Raw genomic sequence first — 23,357 nt, forward strand, 5'->3', positions numbered from 1 at the left:
TCTCGAAATAATAATCGACCAACATTTACGTTGGGATAAACATGTTGTTTTTCTGTGCAAGAGATTAAGAAAAATTATTCACTATTTTGTCATCCTACGAAATTACGTACTAGACTATCCATACTTTATGACTGATTTACCTCGCATTAGTACAAGCAATATTACAATACGACACTATAGGATGGAGTAGTGTTTATAGTACCTCCCTCATGCCAATAACTCTGCTACAGAAAAGAATAATAAGAATATGCCTTAATAAACCTCTTGAGTATCTTTCAGAACTGTTATATTCGGGATTAAAAGTATTTGACTTCCATCAAATTTATAACAATGTATTACTGAATTTCGTACATAAAAACCGAAATATATTTAATTTATATTCGCATAAATGCGTATAAAACCAAAAGATCAGACAACATATGCTTGACAGTACCTAAATGTAACACAACTGTAGCTTATAATCACAGAAGCGACTTCGGTCCAAGGCTTTATAACACTATAATAGCTAAATTCCCAAACATACAATTTGCTCATGCTCCTCTTTTTTAAATTCAATTAAATTGCTGTTTAGAGAAAAAATTTGAAGTTCAATTATTGCCATATCTGTATTTTTTTCTTACTTTGTACTCTGTTCTTTAATAAAATGTCTCAACATTATGTGGAATGCCCCCTGAGCACACATATCTGACTTACTCTTTCTGGGAATGCTAGAGTGTTTCTATATAAAAAAATCAATATGTATCTTTGTTCTGGAAATAAAGTATTATTATTATTATTATTATTATTATTATTATTATTATTATTATTATTATTATTATTATTATTATTTAGTAAAATGTCGTACATACATACATACATACATACATACATACATACATACATAAAGTAGCCACGTTCAATTAGTAGGCTAGAAGTGTCAAAGAGGACGGAAGCTTTGTAGTTTCAATAATTTTAATTATGTCGCGCTGTCCATTGTCGTAAAGTTTTTTGAAGGCCGCTCCAATACTTCACGCGGAGTGTATGGACGGAAGCTTTGTAGTTTCAATAATTTTAATTTTGTCGCGCTGACCATTGTCGTCAAGTCTTTTGAAAGCCGCTCTAATACTCCACGCGGAGTGTATATATAAACCAGAGTTGCAAATTTTAGCAGTGTGTCTTGTTCCATGTTATATTAATATATAGCAGCAACAAACAAGACGTGACAACGTCGCATTTTCATTTTATTATCGGTGCATGCAATAAAGACCTACAGTAGCGTGCAAATTAATCCGAACAACGTAATTACTTATGTAAAAACACTCAAAAAACGGGATAAAAAAGGATCTAACACATACCTCAGTAAGCTATGTGGCCTCCCTTGTTCCTAATAACAGCTCTGAAACGATTTGGCATGGATTCCACTAATTTCCCACAAATATTCTTCATTTCTTCATCGCGAAACCATACACCAATGAGGGCAGAAATCATCTTCTCCTTTGTAGAACAATCCATTTTTTGCATTCTTCTTTTGCAAATTGACCACAAGTTCTCAATGGGGTTGATGCCGGGTGAGTTGCCTGGCCAGGGGAGTACCTGAATATTCTTCTTGTTGAATTCTGTAGTTTTTCGAGACGTATGGCATGGTGCCAGGTCTTGTTGGAACACACCTCTGCCATCCGGAAATGATTTTCGCAGCTGGGGTACGATTCTGGTTTCCAATAAGTGAATATATTTGTCAGAATTCATCATTCCCTTGATAGGTATTAATGCTCCAGGCCCTTCATGTGTAAAACAACCTCAAAACATTACTTTAGGGGGGTATTTGGGTGCTTGTTGGAGATGAGCTGCTGTTACTTTTTCGGATCCTTTCCGTACGTAAGAAACACGGTGGCCGCTGGGGTACGATTCTGGCTTCCAATAAGTGAATATATTTGTCAGAATTCATCATTCCCTTGATAGGTATTAATGCTCCAGGCCCTTCATGTGTAAAACAACCCCAAAACATTGCTTTAGGGGGGTATTTGGGTGCTTGTTGGAGATGAGCTGCTGTTACTTTTTCGGATCCTTTCCGTACGTAAGAAACACGGTGGCCGTGGACCTCGAAATGAGACTCATCGGAAACAAGTACATTCTTCCAGTCATTCACTGTCCAGTGTTGATGCAATTTTGCCCACATTAAGCGTCTTTTGCACATAACAGGGGTTAGCAGTTGCTTCTTAATAGGCTTACGAGCCCTTCGTCCAGCTTCCAAAAGCCTACGCCGCACTGTTGTGACGTGAATATTCGCCCCAGTGGTAGCCATTAACTCGCGGGTTAAGTCGACAGCAGTTAGTCTAGGATTTAATTTACTTTTCCTGACAATTAAACAATCATCTGCAGGTGAAGTCTTCCTTTTCCGGCCACAGTTTCCTTTTTTCTGGGGTGTGATGGATCCAGTCTTCCTGTATCGTTTTATGATCGAATTAACAGTAGCCAAACCGATGTGACATTCTGCAGCAATTTGCCTCTGTATCATAGAAGAATGCTCTGCTAATGTTATAATTTTAGACCGTTTTCGTGGAGTTGTATCCATTTGTGAAGACGACAGAATGTACACAGGATTGCAGTATTAAGTCTTCAACACAACTGAAATGCTTATAAGTACAAAACTACAGGCAAAATGTCACATATTATAAAAAAAAATAATAACGACAGACCTTCAACGATGGAATTACACGTACTACAGATGTCAATTAAAGCGGTATGAGCAGCTGTGAGGCCAACAATGACAGAAAATGTAAAAATATGTCGTGTTCGGATTAATTTGCACGCTACTGTACAAATCTTAAAAGGAATGCCGCTGCCTAATAATTAAACGAGGCTACTATACATACAATCCATACCTGTCGAGTAACGATTACCGCGTCTGGCCGCTAAACAGGTGGCCCGGGTTCGAATCCGGTCGGGGCAAGTTACCTAGTTGAGGTTTTTTCCGGGGTTTTCCCTCAACCCAATATGAGCAAATGCTGAGTACTATCGTTGCTGGACCCCGGACTCATTTCACCGGCACACCGGCTTTATCACCTTCATCTCATTCAGGTGCTAAATAACCTAAGATGTTGATACAGCGCCGTAAAATAACCTACTAACTAAATGCATACATACGTACGCACGCGCACATAGTTTACAGCTTTCGCAGATAGACATATTCACGTCAAAAATTAAAATAAATGATGATAATGAAACTCGTAGGATGAAGTTTTTAAAATGCTAATGTCGAAATGTGGCTTATTCAAAAGAACAGTTATGTGGCTGAAGAGTTCAGCTTATATATTTGAAGCAGGTCCCCAGATCTACTATGTACATTTTCGCAGTTTTTTTATGAGGAACATATTAACTACTCCCCGCATTTCACAGTAACCTCACTGTCACAGAGGTCAGCTACGACTTGGTCCAGATCGATACTTTTCAAACCAGCTCCCTCAAACTCATTTTAATATCATCTTCGCACCTGCGTCCCGTGAGAGGAGCAGTTCTTCACTTCCCACGGATCTGCGGATCTTCTCAGCTGAATCACTTAAAAAGATTCCGTGGTATTATTGCTACCTTCAAATTTCAATTTAATAACGGAATAAAGTGACGAACCGTGTCAGAGATTTACTTACACATAAAGCATGTTACATTATTGCCTCCAGTATTTACAACAAAGTTTGCATTTGATACCGGCATTATATGTTTTACTGTTAGTTGCCATTCACATTCTTGACAAGTGAGAATTAATCCCTTAAAAAGAAGAAAATATTAGCAAGTTTCGTATGTCGAATTCTAAGGTCAGTGGTCAGTGATTGATCTTTTCGTGAAAACATTGTTGTAGAATATTTTTCTTTACATCATCAGTGTTGCCAATTCAACGGTTTTCCCGCTAAATCTAGCTTTTTTGGATAACAGTCTCACGGGTAAAATTATATTATCCCGCTTAGCGGGAATACTAGCGGTTTTTAATCTTTGACGTTTCTAAAATGAAATTAATATTAGCATTATTGGCGGCTTTCATAATTACATTTAATTCGTTCAGTATGGGTTTTGTGAAATAATTGATGTGTTAATGTAGTGATAATTTCATATATATGTTACCGTTAAAACCCGAAATCCGTCAAAACCAGTCTCAACTAGTGAAAACTAGTTTAAGCAAATATAGATAGATATAAAGTGAGATTTCGTAAGATCTAGAATCAATGACAAGTTAGGTTTGATTTCCTTAGGTTTTTGTTTGGTAAAAGTAAAAAAAACCTAAACAAACCGAAACTAACCTGTCATTGATTCTAGATCTTACGAAAATTCGCTATCTATCTACATTTTAACACTAGCTTTTCCTAGTTGGAAAAAGCTAGTTGAAACTGGTTTTGTCGGATTTAGGGTTTTAACGGTAACATATATAGTGCAATAAGAATTTAAATAATATGTTGTGGCTGTGATAAAAGTATTCAAAATTGCTTTACAGCACTACATTGGCAATGACAAAATTGTGCAATATTCGTTACATTGGGGGGAGGATGTCGTTATATTGGTGGGTGAATGCTCTAACTTGACCATTATTATTATTATTATTATTATTATTATTATTATTATTATTATATAAGTATACAATAAAATCTAGAGATATTTTTTAGAAAATCGCGGGTTTTCGAAAGCCACCTAGCGGGATTATACGAACAACTGTTGGCAACACTGTACATCATGTAGTTTGTTTGCTACTTGTTTCAATACAAAGAAAGCCATGTACCACTATGGAAGTTCAGTAGAGCATCGATTATCCGAAACATTGGGGACGGGGGGTGTTCGGATAACTGATTTTTCGATAACCGATTATTTACGAAAACAAATTTTATCGGTGTCATAGAAGCAGTATGAAATAAACAAACATTATTATTAAACACAAAACTGTACATGTATATTTTGAATCACACGTCCTACAAATAAAATAGAGAACTGACTAGCCTAGTCTGACAAGTTCAAAATGGCCATTAAAGTAGGAAATACAGTTTAGGAAAAGAAGTCCAAAATTTTCTTTCCTTCAGAGCTGAGACTCGTTTTTTCTTGCAAACAGCACTAAAGGAACTTCTACATGGCGAGCGCGCAAATTTGAATTTGCCGACTGGAACCGATGTTTCGGTTGATCGGTATTCGGATAATCGATGCTCTACTGTTATTGAAATAAGAGAAATGATGTCCAATAAACAAATCCAGCGTTTGCATGAATAAATTTGAGACTTTTGTGACAAAAGGAATAAGTTCTGTGGAACTTTTATTAAAGAGGTAAATCGAAATGTCGTCATTTCTTCGGACTTTATTTTGTTTTTATTTCAGTGCATAAATATTTTTCATTTCGTCATTACGATGTAATGAAAATTTAAAATGTGTGTTCACCTAATCTCGATATCACATGCTTCTTTAGGACCAAGAGGGGCTATAATAGGAGAGAAGGACTCATAAGCCGAATTAAGTGTAATCTGTCGAGAAGCTTCTCGCAACAACGAGCGTCCAAAAATGGCGGGAATTTCAAACGACTTCGCTGCACAAAAAATAGCGGGAATTACAAACGACATCTCTGCACCTCCCCGTTATATTCATATTTACATCAATGTTTGAAATTTAACCATCCCTATTAAAATGTTTACTTTCCCCCTCCCCCCCTTTTTTTTTTGTAAAAAGAAAACCTTAAGCCAATACCATCAGTGTTTTCAGAACATAATATCACAGAAAGCAGGTTAGGATAGGTGTGTAGCATTATGTGAGAGGTGTTGACGACACTGAATACTCCGTTAATCTCTTCCATAAATTACGTCGCATTCAGGAAATATGACGATGTTTTCATTAACACACGACGGATTTGGTATATAAGTAAGGTATGTATTTGAGACGGGCTGGGTGAACATACAGCTCTCCCAGTGACCACATCAAATTTCCACCACTCCATATTATAAATCCTAGGGATTTTCTAGCTATTTTAACAATTTTCTCTAGTGTCTGGTTCATAAGTAACCTTCACCTTACATTTTTTCCTAACCAAATGGTCTCTAAATTTAATTATTTAATCAATTTTGCTTTGAAAAATCATGTGAGCTGCCATGTGACATTTAAACAACTCTTCAACTTTAATCATACGACGCACGTGCGACAATAGAGTCGTGACTGGGATATTATAACCACACAATCGTACTTTCTATTACGTAGGCCTATTAGTTAATTACTTATTGTTTGAATATAAGTGTTAAACGTTTATGTCATATGAGCGCGTGTATTAAATTTCGCAAATTTCCAGAACTCGAGTAAGGTACGAAGAATGCTAGATTAAAAAATTTGCCACCTCCTTCCCAAGACTTGCCGCCCTAGGCTATAGCCCACGTTTGCCCATGCGTAAATACTGCCCTAAAAATGTAGTGTATGAACTGTTATGTATTTGTGTGTGTGTGCGTGCGTTTGTGTGTCTCGGTTTAGTGTGTGACATTATAATGTCGCGTGTATGTATGTAATTTGTAAAGCTATTCCATCACTCACTTTCATTTGATCATGAAATAACGCAACGCAAACCAGATGTCATATTAAAGTTTCAAGACGATTACGCAATGTGTAAATACAAACATTTCAGTTAATTGTTTTAGACGGAACGTAAATACGTAAATAACGCATGTGACGTACTGTACGGATTGTCGAGTTGGACGTATTCTGTCTGGTTGTACCTCTAATTAAATTATAAGCTGTATTCGAATTCCCGTCCTAGCGTTGCTTCCGATCAGTAAGCAAACGCGTTACCTCCTGATCTACAGCAGTGGCTGGGTGCATATTATATTATTTTCAATTGGTTTATTTTACGACGCTTTATCAATTGCGATGGTTATCTAGCCTATAAGTGAAATGAAGGTGATAATGTCAGCGAAATAAATCCAGCGTCGAAAATTACTCAGTATTTGCTCTTAATGGGTTGAGGGAAGACCCCAGAAAAACCTCAACTATGTAATTTGTCCCAATCAAGATTTGAACACGGGCCCGCTCGTTTCACAGTCAGACATCCTAACCGTTACTTGGTGAATGTTACTTATGTACCTGGCACTACAGGAAATTGCTAAAATACCTTCAAAATGCCTTAGATTTATACAGGGACATCACTTTATTTTCACCAACATTTTTAACATTAACCTGGCTATACTCGGAAACACTGTTGCCCCCTTCCATTACAGGAGTTTGATGTTACTAGTGCAATATGTAAACAAATCATTTTACTAGCTATAGGAGGAGAGAAAAGTAGTGTATCCATTTATCTTGTAGGAGAATACGATATTACGATTTTCAGTTTGATCATCACTTTTACGGAATTTATCAAAATACAGTAGAATAGTAACATTTTTTTTTTTTTTTTTTTTCAATAACTCAACTTTTCAGGCGGCTATGTTCGTTATGTAATGTCTACTTTATTTAGCATATTAATTATTGGTGTTAACATACAATATAGAGAGTCCACACCTGTGGAGTAACGGTCAGCGCGTCTGGCCGCGAAACCAGGTGGCCCGGATTCGAATCCCGGTCGGGGCAAGTTACCTGGTTGAGGTTTTTTCCGAGGTTTTCCCTCAACCCAATAGGAGCAAATGCTGGGTAACTTTCGGTGCTGGACCCCGGACTCATTTCACCGGCGTTATCACCTTCATATCATTCAGACGCTAAATAACCTAGATGCTGATACGGCGTCGTAAAATAACCCAATAAAATAAAAAAATGCAATATAGAGAGTGCATTTAAATTGAGGGGCTCATAAGTAAAGGGCTGTAAGTGCACTTAAGTTACTTTTGAGAAAATGGGGTTTAAATATTTAAGCTTTCGTAAAATCGGTGAAATTTTTATTTAAATTTTAATGTGTGATGCGATTAAAATATCCCTTTGCCACTAAAATTTTAGATACTTTTGCTTACACTGGATGCACTTAAATCATGTTATTACAAATGTCACTAGCATTCCTTTGCTTCTAGCCACCTCAATTCAAAAAAAGCTAATCTGAATTTTTAAACAAGTTGCTGAAATTGGTTGCCGTTCATTACAATGCAGGCTTCAATTCAGTACGCATATTATTAAAAACATTTTGAAGCATATTCTATGAAATTGAATTTATCGTTTCTTGAATATAATTTTTGGTACGATATTATTAATATAGGTTCTTTCTTTTATAGAAAACGCAATCATATTCATGAAACACACTGTACACTGCAGTGTTTACTTCACTGCTTGAAGACTTCGAATGCAACAGCGGCCGTAAGTTTGTGTGTCTGACGGGAGCAAGGACATTAGTGAAGGTGTGAGAGTGAAGTACATTCAGAAATGCAGGTACAATAAAAATGCAAGTAAAAATAAAATGATGTCCCTGTAGTATGGAGTACTGGAAATTGGAGCAATATGCCCACCCAACTTGCTCCAAATACATAGGCTATCTTATAGCCTATACCAAAATCGTCGTGCGTGAATGAAGAGCACGGCCATATTTCGTAAATGTGACGTAATTTAAGGGAGAGAATAAGAGAATAGACGGAGTTTGTGGTATGTCTGCCTACTATGTTTAAGGAACTCTATCAAGTTGTGCGTACATTGCTTGCTAAAGTGTCCCGGATCCTAAGCCTGGCGCAGTAAGAATTGAAATGTGTTGTGGCTGTGATAAAAGTGTTGAAAAGTGCTTTATAGCGCCACATTGTGCAATGATAGAAGTGTGCAATATTCGTTACATAGGCTGGCGGATGTCGTTACATTGGCGGGTGGATGCTCTATCTCAGCGGTCATCAGCACTGTGCACACTCGGGCTAGCGTCTCTTACCCGCGTATGAGACACTACCGTGCATCCATGGCTGCTGGCGAGTATGCTTTCTACCTCTCCCTTCTGCACGACGGTGCATATTCCGATACACTCCTTGTCCGTTACCCATTTCAGTGAGTGCTGACGACCACTGCAGTCTACGTTACTCCATAGCGTTAGATTTACATGATTTTATTTATAGTATGTATGTTTTCGAATAATAATTAAAAAATAAACTATCAATATTAATATAATTCGCAATATTACGAAGGAATTAAATTGTTGAGAAACGCACAGTGTAGTAGTAGTATACCTATATCAACTTCGTGGCACTAATTTTTCTTAGTTGTAATATTAAATATGCAACATATCTTTACTTACCTTGCCTTGTTCACATCCAGCACTCTTGTAGTCAGATGAAAGGAAATTTACTACCAACAGCTAAACTTAGAAGTGTACATACAAACACTAGCAACCATTCTACTTTGGTAATCAAAAACGAATTGTTGTCAGGTTGTCACTTTATAGAAATATAACTGGAACTGACCATATTATATCTTGTGAAGAAATAATCATTTTTCAAACGCGTTGGTCTCCACAAAATAAAATTACAGACGCACTCGCGTATTGGCTACATTTTTGTAACGCAGCAGCTGAGAGTCCGTGATGCTGCAGTCGTATCAACCGGAACAAGTGACGGTGTAATTCTAATCGGACGACTATGACGGGTGGACTTGGATCCTGGACTACAAAAACAGAGCTCGCCGACTGCCCGTTTCTACATATTCTCCCAGACTAATTAATTAGTCGAGATATATATAGCTGTACAAAACAGTATCTCGCGAGGGTCATTTTATCGCACAGGAAGAAAATGTCTACAAGCAAAAAACAATTGAGTAGTAAAACAGTTCTGTAAACAGCCATACTCGAAACAAAGCTATAACTCGATAACAATGAACGATATGGGATGTTAAATTAGTTCGTTTACAGCGATTCAGGGATGATGGAGAAGGTAAAGGAGAACAGTTTTCGTATGTGACAATAATCCGGTAGATAGCCGTTTTCCCACTAGGAGCATTATCAGATTGGATAGGTACGTACAGAGGTGACAACCCGGTGCCATTACTAGACATTTCGCGAATAATCGCGAATTGGGCATTGCAGAAACAGCACATATCATGAAAACTAAATTTTTCAGTAGACACAAAAAACGGTATTACTGGTGGTAGACCACATCATTGGTTATAGTACTGGCTTCTTCAGACAGAAGCCTAATCGATATGTCGTTTTGTACCAAATTTATTGGAATCTAATGAATTGTTAATGAAATAAATCAATATATTAGCTTGACATGTGCTGTTTCTGCAAGGAATCAAAATTGTAGTATAATAATTTCAGTTCAACTAAAGTTTATTTGGATTAACCTTGGTCCCGTGGAGCAGAGGAAAATCGCTAATGTGGGATACGATATGCGTGGATACCTTAGCTCCGTCCCACTTGCCATCAACTTCTAAAATCGCAAGCTCTGCAGCAGAATCTGCCGTACGCAATAAATGTCGTAAATACATACATCTAGTAGACAATTACATCTTCATCGTCTTTGTGTGGAAACAATAGGCTCCTGGTGTAAAGAAGCAAAAGACCTGGTTTCCGAAATTGGCAAGAGTTTGGTGACTGTTACTGGAGACCCTCACTGCACCAATTACCTACGGCAACGAATAGGAATAGCAATCCAACGTGGAAACGCAGCCAGCATTTTGGGAACCTTTCCAGACGCCAATTCTCTCGATGAGATTTTCTTTATTTGAATGTCTGAAAGCAAGACAAGGGTGAAGTACGAAGCCCCGTAGAATGAAGATAAAACTCTACTCACGGCAAGAATCGAACCACGGACCGCTTCGTTGAAAAACACACGCACTTTGTACAGAGAAATAGTGACAGACCATAAATTCAACCTGTTACGAATTAAAGTCTAAAAATTCCTCGGGATATGATGAAATTACAAGTAAAATATCAAGATATTTGTCAAATTAGGGATATAATATATGCATAGGCCTACTGTGTAGGCCTATTTAATACATAAGTTCAGCATATAAATGAACTTATTTTTCCACAATAGGCCACTGAAGAATATTATTGTAAAATTCTTGATATTCAGGTGGTATGTATTGCATTAGTTTGCCTATATCGTCAAGCTTCTCTTTTTTGAATTAGCGCGACTTTGTCTGGATATGCCTATGAAGAAGGTAAATATGGTATTCTCTTTTGTACTTACAAGCAAACATTCTCCTGGGGGCCAGATAAAAAAATTAATCTTTTTTTCTTCCATCATTTTAATAATGTCAAAAGAAGTGCTTACACAAATTTTGGCCACTCGAGCGCAATTACGAAGGCCGTAAAAAAAATAAGTTTCCCTGGAGCCGTTTACAGAAAAAGAACAAAATTTCATGGAAAGTTTTATTGGAACACATAGCACAGTTATTTTTCAACATATTCACCACCAGAATTGAGACATTTGTCGTTCAGTGGGATCAATTTTCGTATCCTTGTGTCGTAGATGTCTGCCGTCTGGAATCGGAACCAATGTGTCGGCACATGTCTTTGACATGAGTTGTTTCTGCGCGCTTCCATGATTTCACAGGTCTCCAAATGCGAGACGGCTATACTGACATATGTGGTTTGATAGGCCTATATCAACAGTCCATGAAACTCGACTAAACTCATTTCGCCACAAATAGTGACATGTGCTGTTTCTGCAATCCCTGATTCAGATATACAGTATATCGAGATCTCGTAGTATAGACTAGATGTTTCATTTCCTCCTCCAAAAAATAAACCATACAGAAGAGATTGGGCGATCGAGGCGGCCACCTCTACCAATGCAACAATCCTGGAATGTTGCAATGTGTGCAGGTGCGTGTGTAAGTGTTTCTAGTAGGAAAATTGTCAGTAGGACTGTTGTCACATACGGAAACTGTTCCTCTTTACCTTTCCTATAATTACTGACTTCTGAGCCTTTGTAACGAAATAATTTAACGTCCTGTGTAGTATTGTTTATGGTAAAGATTTTCTCATTAGATGCTATGAAGGTGCATGTGAGTCATAGAGACAGAACTCCATGCTTCCTTGACCTCAGCACTAGGAAGAGGTGATGTGATCGACACCATACTCTGATCATCTCTTACCAGCTGAAAGGACCGGTATTCAATTTGGCAGGACGCTGAGTGGACTTGTTCTTTGTAGCAAGGAGATAACTTCTAATTAGTCTCTCACATCCTCATTTTTATATGACCCAGTCCGGCGCAGTTTTAGTGCAGTAGTACTCATTAGAAATTAGAGGAGAACGAAAGTGAGAAATAATTTGCCGAGTCACAAAATTTAAAAAAAATGACCATGATACAAACAAATAATAGTACAGGGACATCATTTTATTTTTACTAACATTTTTAATATTAACCTGTCTATATCTTTGGATTAAAGGTCTAGAACCGGAAACACCGCTTGCTCCCCCTTCCAAGACTGGAGTTCGATGATACTGGCATAAAATACATATCACTTTAATACTAGGTATAGGAGGGAAGAAAAGTAGTTCATCCATTTATGTAAACTAGGAAGTTCACTTTTGTTGACGTCGTACAAAATTTTGTCCAATATTCTTTTGAGAAGATTAACTCCGTACGTAGATGAAATTATTGGGGATCATCAGTGCGGTTTTCGGCGTAATAGATCGACTATTGATCAGATTTTTTGTATTCGACAGATAATGGAGAAAAAATGGGAGTATAAGGGTACAGTGCATCAGTTATTGATAGATTTAAAAAAGGCATATGACTCAGTTAAGAGGGAAGTATTATATGATATTCTTATTCAATTTGGTATTCCCAAGAAACTAGTTCGATTATTAAAATGTGTCTCGGTGAAACATACAGCAGAGTCCGTATAGATCACTGTCTATCTGATGCTTTTCCAATTCACTGCGGGCTAAAGCAGGGAGATGCACTATCACCTTTACTTTTTAACTTCGCTCTAGAATATGCCATTAGGAAAATTCAGGATAACAGGCAGGGCTTGGAATTGAACGGGTTACATCAGCTTCTTGTCTATGCGGATGACGTGAATATGTTAGGAGAAAATACACAAACGATTAGGGAAAACACGGAAATTTTACTTGAAGCAAGTAAAGCGATCGGTTTGGAAGTAAATCCCGAAAAGACAAAGTATATGATTATGTCTCGTGACCAGAATATTGTACGAAACGGAAATATAAAAATTGGAGATTTATCCTTCGAAGAGGTGGAAAAATTAAAATATCTTGGAGCAACAGTAACAAATATAAATGACACTCGGGAGGAAATTAAACGCAGAATAAATATGGGAAATGCGTGTTATTATTCGGTTGAGGAGCTCTTATCATCCAGTCTGCTGTCCAAAAATCTGAAAGTTAGAATTTATAAAACAGTTATATTACCGGTTCTTCTGTATGGTTGTGAAACTTGTACTCTCACTTTGAGAAAGGAACATAGGTTAAGGGTGTTTGAGAATAAGGTGCTTAGGAAAATATTTGGGGCTAAGCGGGATGAAGTTACAGGAGAATGGAGAAAGTTACACAACACAGAACTGCACGCATTGTATTCTTCACCTGACATAATTAGGGACATTAAATCCAGACGTTTGAGATGGGCAGGGCATGTAGCACGTATGGGCGAATCCAGAAATGCATATAGAGTGTTAGTTGGGAGACCGGAGGGAAAAAGACCTTTAGGGAGGCCGAGACGTAGATGGGAGGATAATATTAAAATGGATTTGAGGGAGGTGGGGTATGATGATAGAGACTGGATTAATCTTGCACAGGATAGGGACCGATGGCGGGCTTATGTGAGGGCGGCAGTGAACCTTCGGGTTCCTTAAAAGCCATTTGTAAGTAAGTAAATAAGGAAATATCGCAATTTTGAGTTTGATAATTTTCATTAGGATTTTTTTTGTTTAATCAAAATACAGTACTGTATTAACACTTGGTGCTTTTACTCACGAATTGAGCTATCCATTCGGACTTATTAATTATGCAGTGTATATTGTACTGTTACAGCACATTAGCGTACAATATAGAGAATGAAGTTAAATTGAAAAATAATTATAATATGCATTTTTAAACACATTTTTTTTATGGTGGCCATTCATTTCAATACAGGCTTCAGTTCTTTTGTGCATATTATCGCACTATAGACTATTGTACCTAATTCCAATTACCAGTTTCGTCCTTCGTACGAGTAACTCATGTTGAAATAATTCTATACCTATTCTACAAAAAAAAAAAAAAAAAAAAAAAGTACCTTAGGTACTGTAAATTTAATCTTCACTTCTGCCCGATCCGAAAAGATAAAATTACTCAGAAATGCTATCTACTGTCCGTTCAAGTGATTTTGTCGCAGGGTCTTAGAAGGGGGGGGGGAATCACGTGACAGTTAATTACTTAACTAGGCCCTTTTATTTAAGTTATTTTAAATAGTTGTATAATATTACGTAGACGTCCAATTCCTAACAGAAATTAATATTTTCAGAAAACAGCTAAGACAGCCCAGCTACTAGACTTTACAGAGGGGCGAACAGAAGCAGGTGGGGGGAATCGGGATGCGATGTAGGTAAACGGACGACAGTACCTGTGCGAAAATATGATTCAATATTGAAAGCTCTTTCGTCACTGGAAAACGCGAACATATTTCTGAAACGTACTATACTCAGTAACTCAGTACTGCATACGCGGCCTCGGTTCTGTGTGGAGAATGGTTGGAAATTTAGTAGTAGAGGGGGTGGGAGTGAAATACATTAAAAAACTCAGGTACAATAAAAATTGAAGTAAAAATAAAATGATGTCCCTGTATAATTCCATTTGAGGAACAATGCATTTCACAGTACTGAAGCTTAACAAAATGAGAGGATGTTTTATTATTATTATTATTATTATTATTATTATTATTATTATTATTATTATTATTATTATTAATTCATTCATTCATAGTTTTCTGCCCAAGGACAGATCTTTCATTGTAAACCCAGCATTTTTCAATCTTTCCTATTTCCTGCCTTAGGCCTACTTTAAGTCTCCGCATATGATCCATATATCTTAATGTCGTCTATCATCTGATATCTTCTTCTGCCTCGAACTCTTCTCCCGTTCACCATTCCTTCCAGTGCATCCTTCAGTAGTCAGTTTCTTCTCATTCAGTGACCCCAACTAATTCTTTTTTCTTCTCCTGATCAGTTTCAGTATTATTCTGTCTTAATCCATTTTTTCTAGCATAGCTTCATTTCTTATTCTGTCTGTCCATTTCACACACTCCATTCTTCTCCATATCTACATTTCAAATGCTTCTAGTCACTTTACTTCGTCGTACTGTCCATGTTTCTGCCCCATACAGTGCCACACAAAGCACTTCACTAGTCTCTTCCTTAGTTCTTTTTCCAGAGGTCTGCAAAGATGCTCATTTTTTATTAAAAGATTCATTTGCCATAGCTATCCCCCTTTTGATTTCCTGACAATAGTTTATCTTACTACGGATAGGAAGTAAACCCCAAGTTGCCCCAAGTATTTGAAGCTGTGTATTATTATTATTATTATTATTATTATTATTATTATTATTATTATTATTATTATTATTATTATTATACCGTATTTTACCGTGCATTTTTTTTGTCCGAAATATACAAGTAAAAAATAGGAGTGCGCGGCTTTTTCGAAATGAAGTTGGCAACATCGCCCGACTTTCCTCCCACGCAACGCTCGACTTCCCTCTCGCGCGACTCAGGTGGCAAACCAAGAGGATTTTATATATATATATATATATATATATATATATATATATAATATCTAGTCCTCTTTTGGTAAACGCATTCCACTATCTCCCCGCGTGGGTATTTCAATTGTTAATATTGTTAAATGGCGTTTGGATTGCAGTACACGTGTCAGAATCAAATTTCAAGTATGATAATTGATAGATGTATAGTTTGCGCGTCTTATATATAGGAGGAGATCAGAACATTGTTTAGCACAGGGTGGCGCACATTTTGAACACTTACTATGAAGAGTGTACGTACATAAACAACATACAACATTTATCAGAAAATACCATTTTTGTTGCTTTGTGAGTAAACAATAAAAGTTAGAAAAAAAAGTTTCAGTACAAGTTGTTTCATTTTAAAAGTAGTTTCCAATGGCACTTTCAATGACCCATGTTCTCATTTGAAATTTCGAAGTTGACCACAGGTACCCCTACTTTCGGTTTGTTACGGAAAACTATACTACCACCAATCGATTCTTTACATAGGTTTTGATTATCAAAATTTTTTTCATGAACAACCAGTACCATATAGTTTTCGAGAAAGAAAAAGGTTGATATGGGTGGTCTGAAACACCTGGTATATTTTATATATCAGTGGCGTATACTGATTAAAGGGTTTGGGCTACCGCTGACCCTATTATTACACAAAATATATCTAACAATTACTTTAATTTTAATTACTATGGTAAAACTAATAATACAAAATTATTACATTATGTTATATTATAAACTTTTTCTTTTGTAATTTCCTTGGGCTACCACCGGTAGCCCCGGTAGCCCGCAAAATACGCCCCTGTTATATATATATATATATATATATATATATATATATATATATATATATATATGCATGTCATGTGAATGCTTTCAAGTGATTGAATTGATAAGTTGACTGTCCTATGTGGTTAGAGAGAGAGAAAATCCAAAAAGGATAGTTGCTCTTGAAAAAGGGGTACCGAGAGGTAACAACACCTAAATTAATTGTAATCAACAATATAATTTCTGTTTATTTGCTTGTAATAAAAATATTAAACTGAGAAATCAATGAAGTGCAAAGTTAATTTTCCACCATACAATTTTATTATTCTTTCAAATGTGGCAAGTTTCATCAGTAATGCTAAAAAGAACTCTAAATGCTAACATAAAAATGCTATAAAATGCTAAATTTTTCTTTATCTTCTTTTAAAACGCGAATTTTGTATTATTTGAATATGCTAAGATCTACCATCTCTAAATTATCACCTTTTATCACTCAGACGCTAGATAACCATAGCAGTTGTTAAAGCGTCGTAAAATAACAGATTAAAAAACACATCTTCTGTGCAATTCACTGCCTGCTGTGGTGCCACCTTTTATATTTGATTTAACGATATCCACGTGATATCACCAGCGAATAGGGATTATAAAGAATGGACACTTCGCGTCGGTACCTTTGATGTAGCCGGACTGATTTCAATGACCTTCAAGCCATCTAGAGCGTGAGATTCTGCTTTCTCCCTAGAGTTGGCGATGACATCACACCAGCTAGCAGTCGACACAGCGGAAATATAACACATAATTAATACATCTAGGTACATTATGTACTCAAATAAAATAAATTGGATCCATAAAATAATAAATCCTTCATTAACTGTAATGTCTAGACTCTAGAGTTCCTTTATAATGAGAGTTGAGACGTTGACCCCAACAACAATTAAAATATGTAATGATTTGATAGCAGTGAAAATGGAAAAACAAAACTCCTATGAGAAGTAAAACCATATACCTATATTATATTATATACAAATATTAAACGAATTTGATACTTAATTTTATAATATATTATATTATTTTATAATATAATTTATTATATCTGAAATATAAAAAATTACTATTACAACTAGTTTGTCACTGAGAAATAAGGAAAAGCTGTTAACTTGAATTTATTTGAAGCAAAGCGTTACTGGATTATGCAATAAGGTAGGCGATGTTTGGATCCTGTGTCTCAACTCTATACTCAATTATTATCTTAGCGTATGCTCGATTACACTAACCTCTAGCGCTTGAAAGCAGAACTAATCGCTGGCGCACAGAGAAACAAAACACAGGAAAATTCGCTGTGTCCATTCTTTATAATCCCTATTCGCTGATGTCACTGTCTGTGTCGCCTACCTATCGGATATAGAGTCCAGATTTGAGAAGCTACTTTCTGAAAATCAGGCACATTTATCGCATTATTTTTTACTTTATAACTACTGAAACGTATTTTGGTTTTCGTGCTTAACGTTGTTTATATTACTAAATACAAAGCTAATATTTGTTAATAAGGTATTATTTATTTTATTTGAAATTACCTCGCGATACCCCGTCAGCTCTGTACACGACCCCCAGGAGGTCGCGGCCCATAATTTGGGATCCACTGTTTTAGAGATTTCATGTATACAGATTGGAATGACATTTTAGGTATTTATTTAATTTAATCAGTCGTTGAAATAAAACAAACAAGGTTGTTAGCATATGTTTCTTTGTTTGTAATTTTCTCTAGTTTGCGAGAAAAAATGCACTAAATTTAATGGCACACATGAAAACCAGTTACATTCACGATATTCTTCAGAGTATTATCACAGTCTAGTATATACAGTCACGAAGCTCAGTACTTACTAAATATGCAAACATAGACAGTTGAAATATGCATCCATAGATAGTTGCTAGCCACCAGGATCGCTACTATCGCCTCATCACAGACCCTTTCCCCAGTAGACGATAAAATGTATTGTACTTTCGATATCGTATTCTTTTGAAAAAATTAACACTTTCCTTCCACTATTGAAATACGAACTACATAAGGTTCATTTATTATTTTCATAAAGCATATGTTATATTTTATAAACTCACCTTCCTGGATCTTTCGGAAGAAGGATAACTCTGACCTCTTTTTCTTAGAATTTATAGTACAACAAACGTCTCCTTGCCTCATATAATTATTCAAATTATTGTATTTTAGCCATTTACAATTATTACAACCGATAACAAACATTTCACAGTTTACACAACTTTTCACAATAATGAGAAATACGGCACAGTCAATGCCTTTTCGATCTGTACCTCTATTTATTTGCCTATGGGTATTACACATACGAACAACGTAATTTTCACACCAAAAATAATGTTACACCTTAACTCTCAAGTGAATTATGTCTGCAATATCTCATAATTATTGTTTTAAATTTTATTCATGCAATTACACTACATTTGAAAGAAATATTGTAAATTTTATACTAAACAATAATGTAGTTTTATTGTTACAACAATAACTCTTCACTTTCTACAATTTAATTCCACTCCCGTCAACAATGGGATTCGCTCTCCACACAGCAACACAGTATTCGTTATTGCACTCCACAGACGACAATGACAATTTACTTGGATTATTGAGAACAACAATGAACTGTTAATTTTAACTAATGTTCACAAAGCACTATTTACAAATCAGAATTGTCAGTTCTCAGTTCACAGTTCGTTTGCCTTGGCTAGTTCTTCTAGCTCAGTCACTCAAGTTCACAGTATCTCGAACCACAGACCTTCAGAGACAATCCACTGTACTCGAACTCAGGTCCCCCAACTGCGGTCCACTGCACTCGAACTCAGGGCTTCAAATGCTCACACAGCTGCGGACACACTCAAGTCCGACTCCGGTCTCGAACTTTGGCTGGCTGGCTGTTCACCGACTACAACACTGCAACTAACTAAACTGCTAAAGTTCATCCGCGTGTCGTAATTTATAACCACACCACAGTTGCGAGAAATTTCTGGAAGATTCCACTCTCGAATAATCTGGATTTCTCTCCTTTCTGCCGCGGTCGCTGTCTCCCCTCTCTTCTCTCCGCCATAGCACATGCCCCAGGAAGCAGATGCGCGCGCAACCCGCCCAAAACACGGCTGACCTTGCCCTTCTTCTGCCGGTCGTGAGATCGAATCTCACGTGGCTGTCACAATATGTTACTCTTTATGCATTCCAACTAATTTATATGGTTGAAAAGCCGCCCTTCGTGATCGGGTTAAGGGAGGCACATGGTCTGCCTTACGGCCTGTATTAGATCACGATGGTAATGGCACAGTCTATTGTTCCTAGTACTCACAGCACTCCAAGCGGCTAGCAACTATCACGAGAAATGCAAAAAATTATCTCAAGCTTCGCGACTGTATATATTAGACTGTGGTATTATCATTCCAATAATTTCTTGTGATAATGCTTTTCTCTGAAATATTGGTACACTTCAGGAATTACAAGGATACATAAAGTTCATTCATTCATTCATTCATTCATAGTTGTCTGGCAAAAGTCAGGTCATTCACTGCAAACCCAGCTTTCACCTATCTTTCCTATTTTCTGCCTTCCTCTTTGTCTCCGCATGTACGTAATGCATATATCTTAATGTCGTCTATCATCTAATATATTCTTTTGCCCCAAACTTTTCCCCGTTCACCATTCCTTTCAGTGCATCCTTTAGCAGACTGTTTATTCTCAGTCAGTCACCCAGTCAATAGCTTTTTCTCTTCCTTATCAGTTTCAACATTATTCTTTCTTCACCTACTCTTTCCAACACAGCTTCATTTCTTATTCTGTCTGTCCACTCTTCTCCATATCTACAGAACCCAGAAACGGTTTCGGAGAGAACGCCCCTCCTGCAAGCGGAGGAAGACATGCATCATGCGTCATGACTGAATATGCCTATGGAACGAGATGAAGAAGATGAATGATGTGATATGAAATCTAAATTCTTTTTCTACAGGGAAAGGGAAGGCAAATAGACTGTGGAAAAGAAAATTTCAACTCGGCATTTGCCTAAGTAACTGTGGAAAATCACGGAGAAATCACAGTCAGGTTGGTCGGTCCGGGGATTTGAACAGCGGAGCTCCCAAATGTGAGTCTCATGCGGAACGCATGAGCCACCTGGCTTGGTAACAATGTTATAACGGTTGAAAGCATTTTTTGTATAGCCCTACGTTAGGTGCCATGTAAATATTCTTTTATTTATTTATTTATTTTAGTTGGTTATTTTACGACGCTTTATCAACATCTCAGGTTATTTAGCGTCTGAATGAGGTGAAGGTGATAATGCCGGTGAAATGAATCCGGGGTCCAGCACCGAAAGTTACCCAGCATTTGCTCATATTGGGTTGAGGGAAAACCCCGGAAAAACCTCAACAAGGTAACTTGCCCCGACCAGGAATCGAACCCGGGCCACCTGGTTTCGCGGCCAGACTCGCTAACCGTTACTCCAGAGGTGTGGACAATATGCTTTTATGATTATGTAAATTTGTAATACAGGAACTGATTTTGTTGTACATTACAGGAGCTACTCATCTTGATGATCCCATGCGTCTCTTTCCTCAAAACTCTTCATTTCCGAACTCAACGCTAACTGCTTCAGATGAGCGAATGGTGGACTTCATGGTAACTTGGTGGACAAATTTCGCTCGAACAGGGTACGTGTATAATATGTTCTTAGTTTAATAATAGGATATTGTATGTAAAATTACTCAACATAATAAATCGAGAGTAAAGTATCATACTTAAAATGTTTTTTTTTCGGGTATGAAAAAAAAAATTAACAATCACATGTACCTATGAGGAGAGATCCCTTCTTCTCGAAATTGGTACAAAAGAGTACATAATGTCACTTGACTCTTCTTCTTCTTCTTCTTACTTTCCGATTTAGACACTTTTGCCTGTTTCCGTTCACTGTATTAACCATCTTGTTTGTGGTCTTCCCTGATCTTCTCGTCCTATTGGTCAGTACGATAGACTTACCTTTAGCTAACGGGAATTTTTCATTCTTTTAACATGTTGTTTCCATTGTGCCAGAGGAAGAACAATTGCTTATATGCGTCTGAAGTCTGATTAGTAGACTTCGTTGAATTGCCGCACGCAGCATGCAATCAGGTTGCCGATATACGGTAGTATAGAGGAGGTGAGCGACCGCCCGGTCTCGTAGTATAAGCAGTTCATGTTAAGAGTTGTGACCGGTCCAAATAGATGGAGCAGCTACAGCTAATGTATACCTATGTAAGCACTTGTTTTTGCATTACTGTGGTTGGAATAGTCAAAGCTTAACATTTGTTCAGTGCAGACAAGAATTCAATCAAACATACTACAATGAGAGTGTTGCTGTTCCAAATAATTGCCCCTGCAATACCCTTACCCCCGCAGCCAGTTTTGACCCGTTGGGGAACGTGGTTGGATGCTGTTAATTATTATGCAGAACATTACGGCAAAATAATGGCGGTAATTGATGCATTGGATAGCACAGATAGTTCCGCTGTTGCAGCTGTAAAGTCATTGCCTTCTTAACAGCTATTGGAAGTTATTTTGTTCATTGATTCTGATTTTAAAATCGTGTCCAAAAGCATCATCCTGTTAGAATCGTCTAAACTACAACTCTCAGAAGCCCTTAATGTAGTGGATAAAGTATCACAAACCGTTATCCAAAATAACAATTCACTAATTTCAGAAACAGTGAAATGTAAGTTGAGAAACATTATTGCTAAAAATTCTGCCTATTCACAACTTCGTATTATCGTGACTATCAGGTCACGACAAGACGGCTGAAGTTGGTGTACTAAAAAGTAGTGACTTTCCGTTCTTCAAATATGCACCTATTACATCGTGTGATATCGAATGTACATTTTCCTAATACAAAAACTGTTTGAGTGACCATCGGAGGAGGTTCACTTTGCAGTCGCTCAAAATGTACGTAACTCTTCACTGCAATGCACATATTCAAGGATGATGTGAGTATATTACATTAAATTTTAAGAGTTAATATATCTCACTATAAAATAATTGTGTATTTACATGTTTAGACATTTCCTACTTCAATGATCATTCATTATATTTCTTGAATGTAGGATACAGGTTTTATTGTAGCCGCAGTATACTGCTCAATGTTTACATCAGAGGCATATTCCATCCGTTGCACGCCCCCTTCTCATACAGTCTATACCGTGTGAGAAGTAAAGCTTACGATTCTCGTGGCAATTCCACGAAGTCTACTGATTAGCATAATATGCAGCTAGTCAGCGATGTATGCAATGGAGGGGAAAAGGAACTAGCCAACCTTCCTCATTACCTCCTGCCTTAGTTGCCTCATAAGTTGTGCCTTATTGATGTAACTTGTGAGGTTCAGACCTGTCTTCGGACAGTTGACTAAACAACATCAAGGCTTTTAAGGAGCCCGGAGGTTCATCGCCGCCCTCACATAAGCCCGCCATTGGTCCCTATCCTGAGCAAGATTAATCCATTCTCTATCATCATAAACCACCTCCCTCAAATCCATTTTAATATTATCTTCCCATCTACGTCTCGGTCTCCCCGAAGGTTTTTTTCCCTTCGACCTCCCAACTAACACTCTATATGCATTTCTTGATTCGCCCATACGTACTACATGCCCTGCCCATTTCAAACGTCTTGATTTAATGTTCCTAATCATGTCAGGTAAAGAATACAATGCGCGTAGTTTTGCGTTGTGTAACTTTCTCCACTCTTCTGTAACTTTATCCCTCTTAGCCCCAAATATTTTCCTAAGCACCTTATTCTCAAACACCCTTAACCTATGTTCCTCTCTCAAAGTGAGAGTCCAAGTTTCACAACTATACAGAACAACCGGTAATATAACTCTTTTACAAATTCTCACTTTCAGATCTTTTGGCAGCAGACTGGATGATAGACGCTCCTCAACCGAATAATA

General features: G+C 37.1%; 1 protein-coding gene and 1 long non-coding RNA gene across 2 annotated transcripts in view; one reads left to right on the plus strand and one right to left on the minus strand.

Moving 5' to 3' along the window:
- The window catches only part of LOC138710824 (uncharacterized), a 169,043-nt gene extending 159,558 nt beyond the window's left edge, over positions 1 to 9,485 (minus strand). Inside the window, exon 1 of the mRNA XM_069841969.1 lies at positions 9,173 to 9,485. The gene's annotated coding sequence lies outside the window, so the exon portion shown is untranslated. The remainder of the gene's footprint in view (positions 1 to 9,172) is intronic.
- LOC138710826 (uncharacterized) overlaps positions 1 to 21,097 on the plus strand; it is a 163,345-nt gene extending 142,248 nt beyond the window's left edge. Inside the window, exon 3 of the long non-coding RNA XR_011335312.1 lies at positions 20,964 to 21,097. This is a non-coding gene — a long non-coding RNA (uncharacterized lncRNA). The remainder of the gene's footprint in view (positions 1 to 20,963) is intronic.
- Positions 21,098 to 23,357: the final 2,260 nt, after the last annotated feature.

This window comes from Periplaneta americana, chromosome 12 (assembly GCF_040183065.1).
Source record: "Periplaneta americana isolate PAMFEO1 chromosome 12, P.americana_PAMFEO1_priV1, whole genome shotgun sequence".
NCBI lineage: Eukaryota > Metazoa > Arthropoda > Insecta > Blattodea > Blattidae > Periplaneta > Periplaneta americana.